The sequence below is a fragment of the Mizuhopecten yessoensis genome, unplaced genomic scaffold (assembly GCF_002113885.1).
Source record: "Mizuhopecten yessoensis strain PY_sf001 unplaced genomic scaffold, ASM211388v2 scaffold2553, whole genome shotgun sequence".
Classification (NCBI taxonomy): domain Eukaryota; kingdom Metazoa; phylum Mollusca; class Bivalvia; order Pectinida; family Pectinidae; genus Mizuhopecten; species Mizuhopecten yessoensis.
This window is the reverse complement of record NW_018404603.1, coordinates 294,022-317,868: the sequence shown is the minus strand read 5'-3', so window position 1 is coordinate 317,868 and position 23,847 is coordinate 294,022. Positions and strand designations below refer to the sequence as shown.

At 35.3% G+C, this 23,847-nt stretch overlaps 1 protein-coding gene across 2 annotated transcripts in view; it reads left to right on the top strand.

The window, feature by feature from the left end:
• LOC110446115 (innexin unc-9-like) overlaps positions 1 to 23,847 on the top strand; it is a 239,949-nt gene that overhangs the window by 67,369 nt on the left and 148,733 nt on the right. Inside the window, exons 1-2 of one of the 2 annotated variants that reach the window (XM_021491097.1) lie at positions 3,243 to 3,359; positions 3,700 to 3,770. The gene's annotated coding sequence lies outside the window, so the exon portion shown is untranslated. Of the gene's footprint in view, positions 1 to 3,242; positions 3,360 to 3,699; positions 3,771 to 23,847 lie in introns of those variants that run through there. The other variant, XM_021491099.1, reaches the window with a different exon arrangement.

Sequence of the window (23,847 nt, the reverse complement as noted above, 5' to 3'; positions counted from 1 at the left end):
TTTTTTTTTCTTTTTAAGGACGAGTATTATTTCTATCGTTCTATGTGTTTGTTTGTTTGTTTGTGTGTTTGTTTGTTTGTTTAGGGTTTAATGTCCTCGCAACAGCTACGGTTAAATATGAACGGGTTCATATTGAGACACCACCGACAACAAATAGTGAAAAAGTAAAAAAAAAAAAAAAAAAAAAAAAAAAAAAAAAAAAAACAGGACAAATTCCACGTATTGCAATGTGTGCAGCAGATCAATCAACGTGAATAACATAAGTACTACCGAACCATAACGCTGTTAACAAATGCATGTCTTTTCAGACGGCTAGTAGACAGAGTGGAATTATAATGAAAACAGACCTTGAGGTTGGTTTGCAAAGTTAAATATTTATTTATTTATTTCATACTATCGTATTACAAGCAATGACCGTTGCGACATCCTTGATAGTTTATATTTGTACACAGGCCTTACATTCACAGGCAGTTCCTTCACCATGAAGGAACCTTCATCAAACAAGCACAATAATATAAAAGATGCTTTGTTAACGTTTTACTAGATATTTACAGCCTGTACGCCTTTAACGACGTGCAATGTATGTGTTTGACGCGTTAATGTCACTTTCGAAATAAGCAATTAACGAATATTCCTCAAAGAAATCAGTGGAAAATAATCATCCTAGAACAAGAACGTCTTAATCTATTATGTAACGTTATAAATCCATTAACTCATTAAACGTATTCAGCAGAAGTATGTTACGAGAACACTTGTATTTCAAACGACTAGGAGAAGTATAAAAAGGAACCTCTCACGACGTTAGAAATTTAACAGCTAACGAAAGTGTTGCAGATACCTGTTGGTAATTGCTATATTCCCGGGGTGTGCCTATGCTTGTGAACAGCTGTTGGGATGTATTACATAAGACAATGCAGGTTTATTTGTATATATTATCAAGAACAACAGTAGTTTAGCTACCAGGTAAAACAAAACAAATATTTTGAATTTAACACTTTGTTTTTACAAGTGATTTTAGAGCACATATAAAACCAGGTGAACACGTGTCTTGGTTAGTATTCTCAGCGTGACTTGATCTTAAACACTCGGATTGTGTATCATAGATCAGTACTGTCATATCTAGAGATGGAGTGATGGGAATGTTTGAAGCATTTTGGTAAGGATTGTTTTACTTGACAATAATAGCTGAAGCACTATGGTTAAGCATGTTTATATGTTTAAATAACAAACTGGATACAAACTGATATATATATATATAAAATAACAGCTGAAGCATTTTGGGTAAGGATTACTATATTATTAAAATAACAGCTGAAGCATTTTGGATACAGATTTATATATGTTTAAAATAACAGCTGACGCATTTTGGGTAAGGATTACTATATTATTAAAATAACAGCTGATGCATTTTAGATACAGACTACTTTATGTTTAAAATATCAGCTGAAGCATTTTGGATATAGATTGTTATATTTTTAAAAAAAACCAGCTAAAACATTTTGGATACAGATTGCTATATGTTTAACACAACAGCTGAAACATTTTGGGTAAGGATGACTATATTATTAAAATGACAGCTGATGCATTTTGGATACGGATTACTATATGTTTAAACAAGTTTAAGCGTTTTGATAAGGAATTTTATATGCTTTAGATTACAGCTGAAGTATAGGTCTATGGTTCACTATATATTTAGGACAAGAGCTTATTGAAAGTGACATTTTCTCATTTGGTTGTCATTTCAAACGTATCACTGATTGTTGATAGTATGACATTTAAGCGATGTTAAACCCAAAACAGGCATGCGGGTCTGTATCATAGCGAGCAACTTACAGTTGGAACTCCAAACAGGATTGGGGAGGTTTTTGTGCGCACTACACGGGGAAACAAAAGCAACCAAATTAATCTGCTGCAACCATTCCAACGCTTTGGATTTCGTTTTTCCTTCTATTTCGCTTTGATTTTGGCCTAGGTGTTGAGATTCGCTGAAGATTTTAAATCTAACTAAATCCTTAAAAATGGTACTTAATGTTAGCTGCTTGATGTTCATTTCGAAAGTGTTGGAAGTAAGGTGTGGTTAACCCATTGTCAGACTAAAGGGACTGGTTTGGATTCCTCGTGTTACCATGTTTAGATGCGAATTACCGCTGTGGAAGCACCTTTAAAGTAGCCGTGAGTATCTGAACCACAGTGAGCATTGCCTTCTTATATTGTACAACCTTAACTGGTTCAAGGACATAAATCCTTAAGTAACGTGAACTAAATCGCGGTGTAACCAATGTAACGTTCTCATATAGCCTTGTGATCCAAAACCTAACGTGTTTTGGCCATTTCATGATATTTGATACAATCATTGGAAGACCTCTCTCGATATTAGAATTTTATGCAAAAAATACAAAATGTTTTCATGCTGAAATGTTTTACCGCGCAAAATGTCTGTACTTGGGTCCACCAAAGATCTTCGTCATCTGTACACCCCTGTACTTGGGTCTACTCTTCGTCTTTACACCCTGTACTTGTGTTACTCTTCGTCTTTACATCCCTGTACTTGGGTCTACTTTTTACTTTTTACACCTCTGTTCGTTGGCCTACCAAAGATCTTTGTCCTCTTTTCAACCCTGTTTTAAGTTTTACTGCTGCAGATATCTGACAGATTCGACAAACTTATCCATCCTTCGCCCCTAAATTTGATGATCATCAATATCTGATAATTATTTATTTCAATTCTCCATACTGTGTTGAATTCACCCTTAAGTCAAAAATTGACGACTGCAAATATCTAACAGATTTAAGAAAAGTTCAACGTATTGAATTCACCTACATATTTAATTAAGACTACAGAGTGAATATTTTCTGTTTTAAAATAGCATTTAAAGACATTGACTATCGTTAATGTCACGTGGTCGCACATGTCTTCAATTGGGTTTGGGTTTCAAAATTGTTTTATATTTTACAATTTCGATTCAGATTTTCTTGTATCTTGGTGAAATATTAAGAATGTGTGTACTAAATAAGGCCCCCTAACGATTTGATACTTGTACACGGTGATTACACTACCAGCAGGCTCCACTTACCGTACGGGGGAACGTGTGGCCACTATGTACCTCCACAGCTGTGAAGTAACAACAGTAACAGGCGTCTCATAGGACCACGTGTTAGATGTTAGTCCATAACATTTACTACAAATTATAAAACGTATATCACGTTTATGACCACTGGTGATTCTCTGGGTCTGTCATCAACAGTGCACTGTGCAATTCATACACAGCCGCCTACACACTAGAGAAATGTAGCAATGGATTATGTTAACACGTTGATTGTATAATTGTAAACGTCTGCAACTGCCGTATTCATTGTATGTGAGTAAACTGTTATATATTTCATTTGCAATTACCTACCATGCAGGCATCGTAACTGTCAAAGGAGACAGATAAACCATTTTGATAAACATAGACAAATTTCATCTAGTGCACGTTGTTCAAAACAAGGAACATTGTTCATATAATTACATACCAATGTAACAAACGTCTGTTGTTTGTAGATGTTAGGCAAGAAAGCTTAAATCATTTCAAAAAAGTAAAAGAGATTATATTCACCACAATGCGGCATGCTTACGTCCTTGCAAAAAATGTATAATCTTTGATGTTTACTGCTATCTAATAAACAGTTTGTATACAGCGTTGTACATTGTTATTACAGACCTTCATTGGGATTTATCCAGATTTATGATACTCCAGGCTCAGTCCAGCATCCGGGGCATCTTCTCTAAGGTAGGGATATCTTAGTTATTTTGTCACCTTGTTAATACTGAAAACCTGTATCACATCTGTAGTACAAAGTATGGCAAACATTGTGTATTGAAGACACGCGCATGAAACAGTTTAAATTCTATAAGATATCATTTCACTTCTTCAAGAACGTTTTTGAACGGTTTGAATAGTAATTTCTCTTTGAAAATTACTGAAAATCTGGCTAACAATATTGATATTTTGATGTATTGCTTACATTTCGATTGTTTTTGTTAAATCATTAACTGAACAAAATGTTTTAATGGAATGAAGGTGAAATGGAAGCATAGGTAATCTCAAATATGTTAGCAGGTGGCGGATATAATTAATGCCCATGCGCAGTAGGGATCGCCTCGGTTTGTGTACAACCGTATTTGTAATAGTGACGGACTATAGTGAAATTCTGCTCGGACATTATCTAGAACAGCTGGGGAAATGCAGTAGTGTACGGTACCTGTTATAGTCAATTCATACTTCAAATCTACATGTACATTAAATTGTATGTAGTACATAAATGAAAAATATTGAACGAACTTCATTCAGTGTGAGTAGAAATATTCACCAACACAATTACAATAATGTGTTAAGTAGTGTGTTATAATTTAGAATGACTGGTACCGCAGAGTTGGCAATTTCGTTCAGGTTTATGTTTTGATTTCTAGATATTTCTTCTCTGTAAAAACAAAACAAGACAATTTTGTTACAGATTAAAGTTAACCAACGACTTTAGTTCTGCATACATTATGTGTATTTTCGAATCTAATTTAAACTAGAGATTAATGGACAATGGTGAAAACCCGAGACGAACATGAAATCCGATTCATTGGAAGTTATAATGTAGAAATATGTAACCGAAGTTGCATACTGATAGGGTCTAATATTACACTTCTGTCTAGATCATAGATTGGAAAAGCAGGTTAAGTTCTTCAGTAACATATTAACGAAATACACTAGCATGCATATATATATATATATATATATATATATATATTATAAGTTAAGTTACTATCATGTATCTTACGTATTTATCTTATCGCGCTCGTAGTTCTCGCATCGTATGGAGTAAACCATTGTATTGGCCACAAAGATCACATTATCTCCTATACTACCTTCGATTAAGTCACCTATCCAATGCAGATATATATTGAATTTTAATGTATTTAATTAATGGTGTTTTTAGTGTTGGAATTGTAAATAAAAGTAATGAATCAAAAAAAATTAAAGCCGTCGTTATTTGACATATATCTTTGCCTTTAATAATTCACGAACATTTTCTCACCTAATATATTTCGTCTTAATTTTGTAAACTTCATATTTACGAACTAAATTGCAATAATTGCAATCCTAATCAATATTTATTTAAACAACAGTGATTTGTTTGTCGGACTTATGGCTTAAATTTTGCCAGTGAAGGTAGTTTACTGAAAAAGAAAATGAAGGAAATCCATCATAAAACTGCTTATTATGAAGTCGTGTGCACTCCCTACGATAGCTGGTAGGAGGGCCAATGTTGATATTTGGTATATTGTGGCCAGCTGTTCCCGGGCAGTGTTACGTGTATGGGATTTAAATTCGCGTGTCTAGACAAATAGAACATGTATGTACGTGATTATCTACGGGACCTACAGTTTGCATATAGCCAGCCGTTGTTTAGGTGTGGTCTATAGTGACAGGTGGAGAAGGGATTACCCTCACAAATTTCCATCCTGTATATCGATTTATCATCAATACAAAACCATCAAATCGTTTCTAAGACAGATCTTTTTAATCATTTATTGTCCACTCGGGATGCATATTGCATTTTTAAGATGTGTGCCTTGTGCGCATATCAATATAAGTATATATTTTTTTTGGATTTACAGAGAAAACTCCTGCTGTTTTCAGAATTAACTTCAATACCACATTTGAGGCCGACAACTATCGTGACAATGTCATATAGTTGTAAAACGTCCGTTACAAATATGTTGGTTTCCTCAGGATCGTCCAGACAGAGGGCACAATGGACTCCGTACAAACCGAAAGCGAAAAAAATATTTATATGGTACATGTATCTGCCATTGTAACCATTTAAAGTCGAATATTTAACGATTTAATTGATTGTTCCGGTTATTAGACCATTGCGTGACAATGTTGTTTGTTTATATACGAACTATAAACATTTTGCTTCATACAGTTTCTTTGTTCTTAATATTAAAAAAAATGCATTTAATTGTTATTTATTTTCAGATACAATTCATATTTGAACCGAATTGCTGTTGGTGTTTTTTCAACTTTTTCCCTTTAATCCTCATGTATATTTTACTGCGTTACTTGGCCAAAATGTCTTCGATTCGTCGTGGAAACAAAACATTATAAATGTACAAATAGCATCGATAGGTGCAGTGTCAATAAAACAACACCAACAGGTCTATATCAATGTAAACGCATCTGAGCTAATAATATACCAAAGTCTGTACACATGGAAGTTGTTATTCCCTGCTTAATGCTCCCTATTAGGGGAATGGTAACGACTGGTTCACCCGTTGTCAGTATAATGTGACCGGGCTGAATGCATTGCTTGGTGCCTTCGGCATGGTATTTCATTGAGGTAGCACTATACAGTCGGCTTCAGAACCGCGCTATCACAAGGAGGCAAATACACCAACATACCCTGTCTCCTGCACACACACGCAAGCATGCTTACACAACACCAAATCTAATGGTGTGCCAGATGAGTTTTATACGTATAAGTCATCATTGACTTTACATTTTTTCACTTCTTTGATTGCCAAAGTCTATAATAAATACAACACAAGTTTTAAAGTACATTTGGTATCTTGTGATCATATCAATCAATATGTTGAATTGTGTATACGATTCCCCAACAATGTGGATTGAGTGACATTGCTTTGTAATTTAGTCGTTATGTTAACGAGGCAAGGACGTGATAAAAACTTGTATAAAAATATATATATTTGACAAATAAACGTCAATACAATGTAAATAAAGCTATATGTACTTTATGTTTGTCTCCTTCAGATGTCACGTAACAGATGTAGCTATGAAATAAAATATTTGATCTAGTCTTTGTGAAAATCGTTGAAAAGGCTTTGTAAACCTCTTGAAAACAATTCGATATAAAACCTCTTGAAAACGATTCGATATATTAATATGAACAGGTATTTTTTTCTAAATGTCTGAAAACTAGCCTAATCAATTATGTATTGTTCAAAATTAATGATAAATCTTTTGTGCATGTTTATTACATCGTTGTTCCTTCCTATTGTGGGGAAAAGCTCAACTTACCTCTAAGACGCAATCACGAAAGAAATGCATCTTTATTCAGAATTTCTCTTAAAAACATCTTTTCTAGACACTAATACTTAGACAATGAATAACGAAACTACATTTCTGTCCCCGTTAGTCGGTTAGAAATGTCCCATTTCATTCACATACATTCTCCAACACTATCAAATAATTGCGGTCTTATAACGAGTATTTGACGAACAAACAATAATGTATGAATGTACTCCTCTATACTTCAGATCAAAACTCATCGTAAACCCTAACAGTACAGATAAATGTGTAAATGTGGTGATATTTTGGATAACGTTTTCTTTCCTGGAGTGTTTACTCAATTATCAAGAGATTATCAGAAACACACTTATCTCCATTTGATTCATATGGATATCAACTATGTATTTAATGATCATGAATATTGATCAGTAGACGTAAAAATACCATTGCATTATCATCAGACCTTTTCACACATGAAGAATATTTGATTGTAGCATTATTTAGCACTAAAGATTTAGCGATTTTTAAAAATGATGGGGTTTGGATCAAAGTATTAATTTTCAAATAATTACTCGACCATCTCATGGAAATAATTCTAACCTAATTTGTATTATTTTCTTCGGAAATTCAACAAAATCTAGCAACAGGGGTTATTTAACGATATACATATGTTACTACAGTATATCATCATCTGCTCCTTTCCGGATAGGTAATAAGTGATGCAGGGGAAAGTAAATTCATATATTTGATTTAAAGCACATTATGACGTTATATTTGATTATAGCATTTCTGGGTCTGAAGAAGACGACTTTGGAACTTTTAAACAATTATCTCCCTTTAAACACCGCCATCAGAAAATATGTAATTCACAGTTTTTGTTTGTATTGTGGATGCTTCGTGCAACACTTTATTGATATCGGTGTTAGAGTTTTTACGAAGAAGTCGAGAATTAAAACATTATTTTAATGGATGCACGACGAGGGACAAAATGCAATCGCAATTGGTCACACGAGGCGTTGTCTCAGATGAAAAAACATTTTCATATTTGCTTACAACAGGCAAAAAACGTAATCACTTCGTGTCTGGGTGATATGGCCACTGATTTAATTTTGACAACAAATTACGAAGTAACCTTTTTGTTCAGACTCAATGAGAGTTGATCCCAGCCACTGTAACCTACAGATACGGTACCATAGTGATGGCATTGTTATCATCGGCAAAATTGACCCCGATAACGTTATCGGTAAAAGTCTATCTAGATATAAAAAATAGTAGCCGATTTTAGAAAACAGCTTATCTGGGTTAACTAATGGCTCTGACACTGCTGATTGGCAGGTGAAGATCTAGGTAGCAAAGGGTCATAGGTCAACATGGACAAATTGAGATTCAGTGGTTAAACTTTGTCGCTCGAGGATAAAGATTATAAGACTCTTTCATGTACAGGAGTGTAGAATAGGGAAAGTCCAACCGATGTTTGGTTTTACCAAATTTGAAAAACCCTCGAGTGGAATTTCCCTATCCTACACCCCTGTATATGAAAGTACATGACCGGATATGAGAGAAATATGGTTTCAACTATAGACGTTCCAGTGAACTTACAATATGACGTTATTTGTATTGTTAACACAATAGGAGTAAATGTATTGTACATTTTTGTATGTACTTAGTACATACAACACATCTTTCCCTCATATCCGGTCATGTACTTTCATGTACAGGGGTGTAGGATATAACGTTTAAGTTTTCCTTTACTTAAGGATCTGTCTTATGTTGAAACACAATGGAGTTACAAATTCGAAAATTCTTACAATACAAGATAGGGAATTGACAGAGTGTACAATATAACGATATTTACAGATGGAACGGGGCGGTAAAGTGGTCAGAGATTTGTGTAAGTAGTGGTCTTCAACATCAACAAGACAGATCGTTAAGTGAAGGAAAACTTAAACGTTATAAAATGTGATAGTTTGGTGAGATTCTTAGATACGCAACTGAATCCATTTTGTACTTTTAGATTCATCGTTTTTCTTTGATGAGGTTTCCACGAATGTTAAGTGCACTGAAAACTACACAAACCATATCTTTTCATTGTAACAATGAACACAAAGCGACGACATTTAAAACAGATACGATGTGTGCTGTATGTATTCAAACGTGCATAGTATTTATATGTCTAGTTAAGACTATTATATTGGATACAGCATATTTTTGAATATTTGACCCGGAATGAATATCAAGAAGAGATGCCTATTTATCTCTGTACATTATCATTTTTTTGGTGTCTTAACACCCTACCTCGATGAATATACATGAGTATTATATATGTTGAAATGTATGACAAACGCCTGAATTTTATGTATTTTACAGCCAGTTACAGTAACTTCTAAAATCATATATGGCGCTGTGAATATAAATATTTCAGTTCTCATTAACAGTGTTGTATATTATATTACAATCAGAGTGTATAATAACTTGTTCTATTCGTTTTTTCTAAATTATTTCTCCAGTATTGATCATGTCTGTTTGTCTCTGTTTTGATCATTTAACTCGGTACGTTGTCGCTAATGTACAGCTGTGCAACTCGGTAATATTCTTTTATTTATGTCCTTCCTTATTATATCTGTAGTTCTAGATCTGTACAGATCTTTTTCATGACAGAACTATATAAAAAGTTAAGTTCGATCGACACGTTAATAGCGACGGTTTGAACATGGGTACATTGTATATCAGTTATACTAAGAAAGACAACTCTTGTTCTCCTATAAGTTTTGTATCCGAATGATACGTTTCAGTTCCTACCAGAGGCACTTGGACTTTTATAAATCTTATTCCGTGCCAGAACTATTAGTCTGTTAGAAAAAAAAAACATGGACATGTATTACTCATGTTTTATAAGAGATTGATACACACATAATTCGAAATTACACTATCGGAGTAATACATATGTAGCTTTGCATTTAATTAGATGCATGTAATTTATCGGCAGTAATGATAATTAAACACGTGATCAAGAGTAAAAACTTGCTTATTATGTGGTTCACTGCTGCGCACATGTATAAATGAAAGCTATCAACAATATATATCTCAAAGGAGTGATGCAATGTTATCAAACCTTTGAACCATATGTTTTCATTGGAAATACGTGAAGGAGCCTGTAACGTCATTCCCTGTGTATCCGTTAGAGTTATCGTTCTTAGTACAGACATGTACAATTCTTACCATTGCGATGTGTGCTGGTGTGTGGCGGGCGAAATCGGGTGACTCAACTGCCTCCTTGGTTAAAGATGACCTGCTTCTAAGTAGATGATATGTCCGGTCTATTATACAACTATTAGGTTCACATGAAAACAGAGTTTGATAATATCTAATAGTATAGGAATGCCAAGCATTTCAAAACATTCTTAGAAAAAAAACGTTTCGCAAATAGGGTTAACGAATCAAACGTCACTGATCAACCAATAGGGCCAACCGATTAAACGTTATTGGTCAACCAACGTTGGTCAACGACTCAAATGTTACTGGTCAACCGACAGGGGCAAAATGACACTGGTCAAAAATAGGGCAAACATATTTGTTAATGGTCAACCAATAAGGTAAAGGATCATTTTTTCTGGTCAACCAACAGGGTAAACATATAATATATTACTTGTCAACCAACAAGGTACAGAGATAATATATTACTGATAAACCAACAAGGTAAAAAGATAATATATTACTTGTCAACCAACAAGATAAAAAGATAATATATCACTTGTCAACCAACAAGGTACAGAGATAATATATTACTGATAAACCAACAAGGTAGAAAGATAATATATTACGTGTCAACCAACAAAGTATAAAGATACTTTATCATATGTCAACCAACAAGGTACAGAGATAATATATTACTGATAAACCAACAAGGTAGAAAGATAATATATTACTTGTCAACCAACAAAGTATAAAGATAATATATTACTTGTCAACCAACAAGTTAAAAAGATACTATATTACTTGTCAACCAACAGGGTAAAAAGATAATATATCACTTGTCAACCAACAAGTTAAAAAGATAATATATTACTTGTCAACCAACAAGTTAAAAAGATACTATATTACTTGTCAACCAACAAGGTAAAAAGATAATATATCACTTGTCAACCAACAAGGTAAAAAGATAATATATTACTTGTCAACCAACAAGTTAAAAAGATAATATATTACTTGTCAACCAACAAGGTAAAAAGATAATATATCACTTGTCAACCAACAGGGTAAAAAGATAATATATTACTTGTCAACCAACAAGTTAAAAAGATAATATATCACTTGTCAACCAACAAGGTAAAAAGATAATATATTACTTGTCAACCAACAAGTTAAAAAGATAGTATATTACTTGTCAACCAACAAGGTAAAAAGATAATATATCACTTGTCAACCAACAGGGTAAAAAGATAATATATTACTTGTCAACCAACAAGGTAAAAAGATAATATATCACTTGTCAACCAACAGGGTAAAAAGATAATATATTACTTGTCAACCAACAAGTTAAAAAGATAATATATCACTTGTCAACCAACAGGGTAAAAAGATAATATATTACTTGTCAACCAACAAGTTAAAAAGATAATATATCACTTGTCAACCAACAAAGTGAAAAGATAATATGTTACTTGTCAACCAACAGGGTAAAAAGATAATATATCACTTGTCAACCAACAAGGTACAGAGATAATATATTACTGATAAACCAACAAGGTAGAAAGATAATATATTACTTGTCAACCATCAAGTTAAAAAGATAGTATATCACTTGTCAACCAACAGGGTAAAAAGATAATATATTACTTGTCAACCTACAAAGTAAAAAGATAATATGTTACTTGTCAACCAACAAGTTAAAAAGATAATATAATACTTGTCAACCAACAAAGTAAAAAGATAATATGTTACTTGTCAACCAACAAGTTAAAAAGATAATATAATACTTGTCAACCAACAAAGTAAAAAGATAATATGTTACTTGTCAACCAACAAGTTAAAAAGATAATATAATACTTGTCAACCAACAAAGTAAAAAGATAATATATTACTGATAAACCAACAAGTTAAAAAGATAATATATTACTTGTCAACCAACAAGGTAAAAAGATAATATATCACTTGTCAACCAACAAGGTAAAAAGATAATATATTACTTGTCAACCAACAAGTTAAAAAGATAATATATCACTTGTCAACCAACAAGGTAAAAAGATAATATATTACTTGTCAACCAACAAGTTAAAAAGATAATATATCACTTGTCAACCAACAAGGTAAAAAGATAATATATTACTTGTCAACCAACAAGTTAAAAAGATAGTATATCACTTGTCAACCAACAAGGTAAAAAGATAATATATTACTTGTCAACCAACAAGTTAAAAAGATAGTATATCACTTGTGAACCAACAAGGTAAAAAGATAATATATCACTTGTCAACCAACAAGGTAAAAAGAAAATATATCACTTGTCAACCAACTGGGTAAAAAGATAATATATCACTTGTCAACGTACAAGGTAAAAAGATAATATATCACTTGTCAACGTACAAGGTAAAAAGATAATATATTACTTGTCAACGTACAAGGTAAAAATATGATATATTACTTGTCAACCAACAAGGTAAAAAGATAATACATAACTTGTAAACCAACAGGGTAAAAAGATACTATATTACTTGTCAACCAACAAGGTAAAAAGATAAAATATTGGGTCAACCAACAGAAATCAAAGGGTCAAAGGTCACTTGTCCACCAACAGGGTCCACGAATCAAATGTCACTGAGTTAACCATCAGGTCCTTATTGTTACTACAAGTACCGTCTGGTTTAAGAATTTAACAAAGGAATCGAGACTAACAGACATGTATATAGACCACCAGTAAATGTATCTACCTTTTCCCGTGAGCAAACTTAGGGTTGTAGTACTTTGGCCGTGAAAGTGATGCACGACCACCAGTAAATGTATCTACCTTTTCCCGTGAGCAAACTTAGGGTTGTAGTACTTTGACCGTGAAAGTGATGCACGACCACCAGTAAATGTATCTACCTTTTCCCGTGAGCAAACTTAGGGTTGTAGTACTTTGACCGTGAAAGTGATGCACGACCACCAGTAAATGTATCTACCTTTTCCCGTGAGCAAACTTAGGGTTGTAGTACTTTGACCGTGAAAGTGATGCACGACCACCAGTAAATGTATCTACCTTTTCCCGTGAGCAAACTTAGGGTTGTAGTACTTTGACCGTGAAAGTGATGCACGACCACCAGTAAATGTATCTACCTTTTCCCGTGAGCAAACTTAGGGTTGTAGTACTTTGACCGTGAAAGTGATGCACGACCACCAGTAAATGTATCTACCTTTTCCCGTGAGCAAACTTAGGGTTGTAGTACTTTGACCGTGAAAGTGATGCACGACCACCAGTAAATGTATCTACCTTTTCCCGTGAGCAAACTTAGGGTTGTAGTACTTTGACCGTGAAAGTGATGCACGACCACCAGTAAATGTATCTACCTTTTCCCGTGAGCAAACTTAGGGTTGTAGTACTTTGACCGTGAAAGTGATGCACGACCACCAGTAAATGTATCTACCTTTTCCCGTGAGCAAACTTAGGGTTGTAGTACTTTGACCGTGAAAGTGATGCACGACCACCAGTAAATGTATCTACCTTTTCCCGTGAGCAAACTTAGGGTTGTAGTACTTTGACCGTGAAAGTGATGCACGACCACCAGTAAATGTATCTACCTTTTCCCGTGAGCAAACTTAGGGTTGTAGTACTTTGACCGTGAAAGTGATGCACGACCACCAGTAAATGTATCTACCTTTTCCCGTGAGCAAACTTAGGGTTGTAGTACTTTGACCGTGAAAGTGATGCACGACCACCAGTAAATGTATCTACCTTTTCCCGTGAGCAAACTTAGGGTTGTAGTACTTTGACCGTGAAAGTGATGCACGACCACCAGTAAATGTATCTACCTTTTCCCGTGAGCAAACTTAGGGTTGTAGTACTTTGACCGTGAAAGTGATGCACGACCACCAGTAAATGTATCTACCTTTTCCCGTGAGCAAACATAGGGTTGTAGTACTTTGACCGTGAAAGTGATGCACGACCACCAGTAAATGTATCTACCTTTTCCCGTGAGCAAACTTAGGGTTGTAGTACTTTGACCGTGAAAGTGATGCACGACCACCAGTAAATGTATCTACCTTTTCCCGTGAGCAAACTTAGGGTTGTAGTACTTTGACCGTGAAAGTGATGCACGACCACCAGTAAATGTATCTACCTTTTCCCGTGAGCAAACTTAGGGTTGTAGTACTTTGACCGTGAAAGTGATGCACGACCACCAGTAAATGTATCTACCTTTTCCCGTGAGCAAACTTAGGGTTGTAGTACTTTGACCGTGAAAGTGATGCACGACCACCAGTAAATGTATCTACCTTTTCCCGTGAGCAAACTTAGGGTTGTAGTACTTTGACCGTGAAAGTGATGCACGACCACCAGTAAATGTATCTACCTTTTCCCGTGAGCAAACTTAGGGTTGTAGTACTTTGACCGTGAAAGTGATGCACGACCACCAGTAAATGTATCTACCTTTTCCCGTGAGCAAACTTAGGGTTGTAGTACTTTGACCGTGAAAGTGATGCACGACCACCAGTAAATGTATCTACTTTTTCCCGTGAGCAAACTTAGGGTTGTAGTACTTTGACCGTGAAAGTGATGCACGACCACCAGTAAAGGTGTCTACCTTTTCCCTTGGGCAAACTTAGAGTTGTAGTATTTTGACCGTGAAAGTGATGCACGACCACCAGTAAATGTGTCTACCTTTTCCCTTGTGCAAACTTAGGGTTGTAGTACTTTGACCGTGAAAGTGATGCACGACCACCAGTAAATGTATCTACCTTTTCCCGTGAGCAAACTAAGAGTTGATAGTACTTTGATCGTGAAAGCTATGCACGACTACCAGTAAATGTATCTACTTTTTCCCTTGGGCAAACTTAGTGTTGGTAGCATTTGACCGTGAAAGTGATGCACTTTACCTGGTGTACATGTTTACCAGAGGCACGGATTCGCGTACATATTCTCGAAATGTACGTCCTCAGACTATGTCTCTAACAGTACAAGCGAGTATGTATACACCTCCCAGGCTAGTATCCACTGTTTATCAAATAACCCAGGCGCGAGATATATGAGGAGTAATCAGGTACCGTCAGTGGGGAGGGTTAATCTAATATAATTATCTAGTAAAACACAAATACGCAGGTGCTTTCGACTTTATCTGTTCTACAATCACGTCTAATTAGACCAGATGCGTATATACGATTACAGGTATGTAGGCTGTACCTATATACACTGTATGTAGCTACTATACGTCCGTGTATTGTTGTAACATCCGCTATGATGCACGCTCTTGTACCACTGACGAGAATACCACTAGACATCGACTCGATCTCGTATTACAATAATAGATAGAGGCTATCTAGTGGTTCCAGTTAAATAACATTTATTGTTTTACAAGTATAGCACAGCACATGATATAATTCATTTATGTACCTGTCTGTGTTATGAGCTGTTTTTCGTTTGCAATACTGTAAATGTTAGCTGTGCATGCGCATAAGCCATAGCCTATACCCTACCCGTATGCATCCACTCAGCCACCCCCGGCACGCGCCATATACATTTTACATGTATTTCCGGTCCAACATATTTTCAAAAAAGCACGCCTCTTTACACTCGAACTGTGTTCTTGCTATATTTAAGATGTGTTATAAAGTTGTGAATATTGAAAAAGTTTTTTGAGGTGCCCGTATCTATAACTCACCCCGTATCCACCCGAATGTGACCGCGGTCGGAGACCTGATATCTAATATCGGTGTCTAATGTTGATACGGAGATAATTGTGGAAATGGTCATATGACAACCTCTAATTTTCCCAATGGTAGCAACGTAACAGATACCCATTTTTGTTTATCTGTGCATGTTGTCCGTGTCTATACATACATGAACAAATGTACTTGAAATAACAAAATCCATTCCACGGTGTTGTAAATAATACCAGGGACTGACATATATCATATTCTATGGTAAAGTTTAGTGTAATTCATATTAAATTTAGTCTTATCAAAGTTGTATATATTTGGTGTATTAACTATTTTTTTTATTTATTTTCCTTTCAAGCTGCTTTCTTAAACGGCTCCACAATATGACATGTTTAACAATTATAGTGTACATGTACACGTAGTAAGATTGTGTAGAACTTGCGGGTATTTTTTGGATACTGTTACCGCACCACGTGGGAAGCTCTACTTCTCGGATTACGTAATCACTTCCGTTACGTAATGAGAATGGTTTCAATATGGGAAAGACTTAACGTAAATGTTAACAAGTATAGCCTATATTCCAATTAAACCCCGAGTTATTCACGTTGTATTTCCGTAGTGGATATAACACATAATCAGGGGGGGGGGGGGGGGTTCTTCTGTGTTTTCTACAAAGAGGCCATTGGAGATCCGTCTGTTTCCCACGTTACATCGAGTTTTGGCATGACTGTACAGTGTGTAGTTTGGCTTACGGGTTGTTTTTGACGACGTCATCGGGTTTTTCGACTGAACAATATGACATTTTTTAACAAATATATTTTAACGACATTGTAGCACTACTTTTTGGATACTGTTACTGCACCACATGGAAAGCTTTCCTTCTCAGATTACGTAATCACTTCTGTTACGTAATGATAATGGTTTCAATATGGGAATGATTTAACGTAAATATAAACAAGTATAGCCTATGTTCCAATTAAACCCTGATATATTCACGTTGTATTACAAGATTGGTTAGAAAACAGAATCGGAGGTTTTCTTTTGTGTTTTCTACTAAGAGGGCAATAAAGAGGCTGAAATCCACATGCTACCCACGTTACAACACTTGGGATCTTTCTCTTTTTCTATCTTTCCTATCTCGTCCTTTCCGACTTTTCGTCTTCCCGGTGGTGTCTCCCTTGGTACCCGTCTCAATGGGACACTGGCTGTGACGAGGGATGTTTCACTACACAAACACTTCTTTAGTTGTTGTTGTTGTTGTTGCTGCTGCTGTGTATTTATCCCAGTGTAGAGCTATGTAAACAACAATAGCCCAGGGACTCGATAAAATGTACAGTATTTCCCTGGATTATAAAAAAAATATAACATGAATGCTTAATGTAAAATTCATGTTTTGTTTCTGTTTCTGTGTTTTTTTCATTCGTGGAAGTCATGTGGTTAGTTTTGTTGGTTAGACGACTTATTCTACCAAAACGGTGCTGGATCAGTTTAGACAAACAGCACATTTAACCTAAAACAATTCTGATATAGAAAACCATCTGCTGATATGGTGATCAGTGATGATGTGTACTATTATCGGCGAATTTAGTCAGAGAAAGAGACTTACTTATCTCTGCTATGACTGGAAAATTGTCAAAATATGAGGTATATGATATGTTTTTTGACGAACAAATGTGTCTAAAAAGAAACCAAAAAATACTTGTGCTTTTTACCAGACTTGGTATAATAAAACAGTATTCACCAGTACTCTGTTGGTAATATTTTAAACGTTTATGTTGTCTCGCTTAACTAGGCGGTGATACAACCTGTATCAGTCATAAATTAACAAATTTACCAGAAACATTTATAATATTGTTCAAATGTAGATCTCACGTCTTATTGCAATCTTGTTGTCTATATTTTACACCGATTCTGTCCTTTTATCACTGACGCCAAGTGCTAATGCTAGAATAATCCTGTTTACGAACAGTTTTGTATTTACAACCACTTTCTGTCATTGAAATTTCTTACGAGATAAGATAATGTCTAAACAAATTAAAAATATATAAACGTGATTTTCAACAGATGTTAAAATACGGAAGCTTCTAGTGTGCGCTTACAAATCAATAACGTGTCATGGATTAGAGTGGTGTCCCCTGAATTCGGGAATCACGTGATATCTGGTATCAATGCTGAAATAACCTGGATTAGAGTGATGTTTTTTTCAATCAACATCTTTCTGCAAATTGTATAGCATACAAGAACATTTCAGTACTCTGGTAAAGCGGTGTTAACCATTCATCCTCCCTGCCCCGGAACACTACGGTCTGTACAGTGGCGTAGTAAATAAGGAATAGTTCTGTAGTGCAAAGTGAAATCTAACTATTTTCACAGCAGACGTTTTTTGTCGGAATCTGATTTGTGACGTAACAAATGTCTCAGGAACTCTTCTCTCTATACGGTTTGTTTCCCTTCCCCAGTCAACGATGTCAAATTACGGGAAATTGACACGAGTGAGACCTGAAGTCATCAAAACCTCAAACTTTGTGTAATGGCAACTTCCCGCTAGGGGACCTAATATCCAAACAGCGCCGTTAGTACGGAAACGCAATTCCGCCATTAATATGTCATGGTTTATTTATATTTGGAGAATGCATTGATAAGTTACAACCAATGGGTCCCTGGTCCGTTTGCATTACATTTTGCAATAAAGTTTATTGAACTAAAAAAGATGATTTATTAAACATATCATAAATTTAAACAGACTGTTTACAGTTTGTCGAAGTAACCCTTAATTGTAATTTGAACTATTTTGAACCTATAAGAATATGTACTGCCAATAAAAACAGTTTACGACTTTGACTTACGTTTGCACGGAGGGGCTACCATATAAATAACCTATCTATAATTACCTGGTTGAGGAGGACGGCGTGCGCTACTCTTGTCTTATCACTTTGATATTGATTTCATGTTGCTATGGCAACCACTTGAGATTCAAGTTGTGGGTTCACCAGAGTTTGTGAAACTTATCTGTGAAAAAGAACATGTTTTGAGTGTTTGACTAGTGTAGGTTCGTCATTATATGTAAGCTTGTACACGTGAACCATCCGCCCTACTCACGTGACCCCGTATCATCATTACGTATTATCACCCGGTCTATTGGTCCCTTTGTTATCATTCCCCTGTTTAGCGTTGATTGATTTTTCTCAAATTCAGTCCAAACTAACTCTCCTTCTTAAAATAGATTGCGTTTCCCTGACGTTTGGGTTGCATTTGCGAGGGATTAGAGCCCTACACGCTAGCACTGAGCGTTTTTACTGTGCAAAAATGTTTTTTGGCAAACACGTAAATCTTTACGATCGTGTAGGAAATTTGGGAAGGAAACTACAGTGTAGTCGGATTTCTACACTGTTCTTAACATGAACGAACAATGATGTTGTTAGTTCCGTATACATGAGGGTATTTATTCCATTTCCCTTTGTCGAAATACTTCAAAAGCTGGTACTTTAATATAAGTACTTTTCCAATAATATATACATTACCAAACGACAACTCCGAGTTACAGCTATCACAAGGAGGCAAGCACACCAACATACCGTTTCTCCAGCATACACACCAACATACCGTTTCTCCAGCATACACACACGCAAGCACGCATACACTACACACATAGAGGCACGTCTTTAAATGACCTTAGCTGTTAATAGGACGTTAGACAAAATTAAACCAAAGCAAACCAAACCATATACAATAGCTAACTGTGAAAGGAGACAATAGATAAGATTGCGGAATTTAAAATTTAAAGTATGACGTGAAAAATATTTTTTTCGGAATTTTTGCAAAAAATCTGGATCATAACTAAAAAATATAAACACATGCAATACATGTGCTACATGTGCAAAGTAGTTTTATGAAGCTCGACACATACTTTCTTAGGATCCTATGTTGATTTGCACAGCAATATAAAGAACAGACCCATCAAAGTATACAGCATATATATATATATATACACGAAATCGACGGTATTTTCATTCTTTCCTTACATAGTACTGGATTGTTTTATACTGATACAAATGTATCTTAAACGTTGTGATATTTATTAATTTCTTTCGTGTGCTTGACACAGGTATAACTATTGTTGTTTTTCTCTTATTTGTGTTTTTTCTCCTTATGTCTGGCTTGTTTTTGACTTTTTTGTCTTACCTTTTCTTTGTTGGAATCTTTGAGGTCTTGTTCCGTTTGTCCAAACTATATCGATAATGATCGTATGTAACTTGCTGGAAAAAGAAATTTTAAGTCAAGAGTTTTTCTCATATTTAATACATATTGTAACAAATTGAAATTAGATAGAAATGCTAGTTTAAATATATAAAGAGAGAGAGAGTACCGGCAAGATGTTTTTCGGTTTCCGTGTATAAATACCTTATGTTATCATGCTATACTAAACCTGTACTGTATACATATGATTGACACTGGTGTATGAATTATGGCTTTGTTATCGGGATCCGGCACCACGGACAGATTGATGGGAAGGGTGTTATCCAAGGTCTGTCGGGAAATTTGATAAACGATAAACCGCGAGATCCAGAGGCCTGCACGTGACAGATGAACGCACGTGTGGCACGAGCGAGCTATCGTTCCATACTAACCATATATCTACCGTGTCTAACCTTCAATGTTTACTTCTCATAAATCAGCGACTTTATCCTCGATCTGTACAGAGATAATATGATAGGATCATACAGACAGCTGGGTAAACACTGTACGCTGTGCTCCTATAGTATTCAATAGCATCATACAGACAGCTGGGTAAACACTGTACGCTGTGTTCCTATAGTATTCAATAGGATCATACCGACAGCTGGGTAAACACTGTACGCTGTGCTCCTATAGTATTCAATAGGATCATACAGACAGCTGGGTAAACACTGTACGCTGTGTTCCTATAGTACTCCAACTAGAATGAGAACAAAACAAGAAACCAATGAAAGAAAAATAATGAAAAGTACAAAATGTTTCATGTGAGTTTTTACTTGAAAAAAAATACTTGTTGCTAAGTTTTCGTATCGTGTTTAATATACCGGAGGTAAGCAATGTCTACAATGTTCAATTGCTCTTAAAACGTTTGCTAACGTACAATAAGCATTGTGCAATATATTCTGTCATTAAAATTTTAAGTGCTAAAACCTTTTCCATCGTAGTTTGTTTAAATGCTTTCAAACAATCAAAGAATTGTAAACCATCCTTACGTGTATAGGTTATGTATGAGGACTACAAACAATCAAAGAATTTTAAACCATCCTTACGTGTATAGGATATATATGAGGACTGCAGACAATCAAAGAATTGTAAGCCATTCTTACGTGTAAAGGTTATAAATGAGGACCACAGACAATCAAAGAATTGTAAACCATCCTTACGTGAATAGGATATATATGAGGACTGCAGTCAATCAAAGAATTGTAAACCATCCTTACGAGTATAGGTTATATATGAGGAATACAGACAATCAAAGAATTTTAACCCACCCTTACGTGTATAGGATATATCTGAGGACTGCAGACAATCAAAGAATTGTAAGCCATTCTTACATGTAAAGGTTATAAATGAGGAATACAGACAATCAAAGAATTTTAAACCATCCTTACGTGTAAAGGTTATAAATGAGGACCACAGACAATCAAAGAATTGTAGACCATCCTTACGTGTATAAGATATATATGAGGACTACAGACAATCAAAGAATTTTAAACCATCCATACGTGTAAAGGTTATATATGAGGACCACAGACATTCAAAGAATTGTAAACCATCCTTACGTGTATAGGATATATATGAGGACTGCAGACAATCAAAGAATTGTAAACCATCCTTACGTGTAAAGGTTATATATGAGGACCACAGACAATCAAAGAATTGTAAACCATCCTTACGTGTATAGGTTATATATGAGGAATACAGACAATCAAAGAATTTTAAACCATCCTTACGTGTATAGGTTATATATGAGGACTACAGACAATCAAAGAATTGTAAACCATCCTTACGTGTATAGGTTATATATGAGGACCACAGAATAGTTAATTTAACAATAGTTTTGGTTTTAACGAACATCGTACTTACAGTGGTGAATTAATTCTAATGCTGTAAGTGTGGTCTTCAACGACCGAGACTTCCTGTTATCTATAGAGGATATGACTGTCTTTAGCGGGATTTCTTCCAAACCTGTTGATGCTCTTTGAATAAACTGGGAAGCACAGCGCAAATATGTCGGTAAATTACGTATCCGGTAGGGAAGTCGACTTTGTAACCATTTCAGTCCAAAGCTAAATGATGGATTTTTTTCAAACAAAGCAACATCACCAACTAGAGTTGATAAACTATATGTACGTTTAGGTCGGCATTTCATTCTTCTCATATGGAATGATCTGTCTCAGCGTCATTACATGGTACGGTAACTTATTTGGGTCGATTTCAGCCTACTTTACTCTCCATTTTAATTAGTCCACGTCTCGGAGAATTATTGCAATGCATTGCCTTCTTTTTATACACCATCCCGGCGATAAGCCAGCTATCGCTGAGGGATGGGAGAACAGATTACTGGAAAGAAATGGAGTCTTTGGCAATTTCCTTGAATACCTAATTACGAAAGAATGTACCTGTACACCGCCCTATGTGCTTACCGAATCACAAAAGTAAGACATTGATAGATGAAAAACATAGTAGAGAGTTTGTAATTGATACAGCCGAATGCGAATCATTATATTGACGTTAATACTACAAGTTGGTATTGAACAATGCCTTAGACAATGTGTTTTTTAACAGTTTTAGAGAGTTTAAGTTTCTTGGATTCATGCTGGAGAGTTGACTTGCGGGATACTATACGTCCTGTACAAGTATTGAGTAATTAAGATAAATTGGTGAGAGGCGGGTGTCAGAAGAGACATCGCTACTTCATGTTGATCCACGTCACACCGCGCTACTTCATGTTGATCCACACTGCGCTACTTCATGTTGATCCACACCGCGCTACTTCATGTTGATCCACACCGCGCTACGAATGTCCTGTTTTACACGTGCTGCAACACATTCAAACATTGATTTGCTCTACAATGTACTATTGCAGGAGCGGTTCCTAATGTAACATGCATAAGACACATTAGATACACACAACACATAACATACACACAACACATAACATACACTAAACACATTGCATACACACAACACATTACATACACACAAAACATTACGTACACACAACACATTACATACACACAACACATTACGTACATACAACACATTACGTACACACAACACATTACATACACACAACACATTACGTACATACAACACATTACGTACACACAACACATTCATACACATTACATATACACAACACATTACATACACACAACACATTACATACACACAATACATTACATACACACAACACATTACAAATACACAACACATTACATACACACAAAACATTGCATACACACAACACATAACATACACACAACACATAACATACACACAACACATAACATACACACAACACATTACATACACACAACACATTACATACACACAACACATTACGTACTCACAAAACATTACATTCACACAACACAGTACATACACACAACACATAACATACACACAACACATTACATACACAAAAAACATAACATACACACAACACATTGCATATACACAACACATTACATACACACAACACATTTCATACAAACAAAATATTGCATACACACACCGCATTACATACACACTACATATAACATACACACAACACATTACATACACCCAACACATTGCATACACACAACACATTACATACACACAACACATTGCATACATACAGCACAGTGCATACACACAACACATTACATACACACAACACATTTCATACACACAAAATATTGCATACACACAA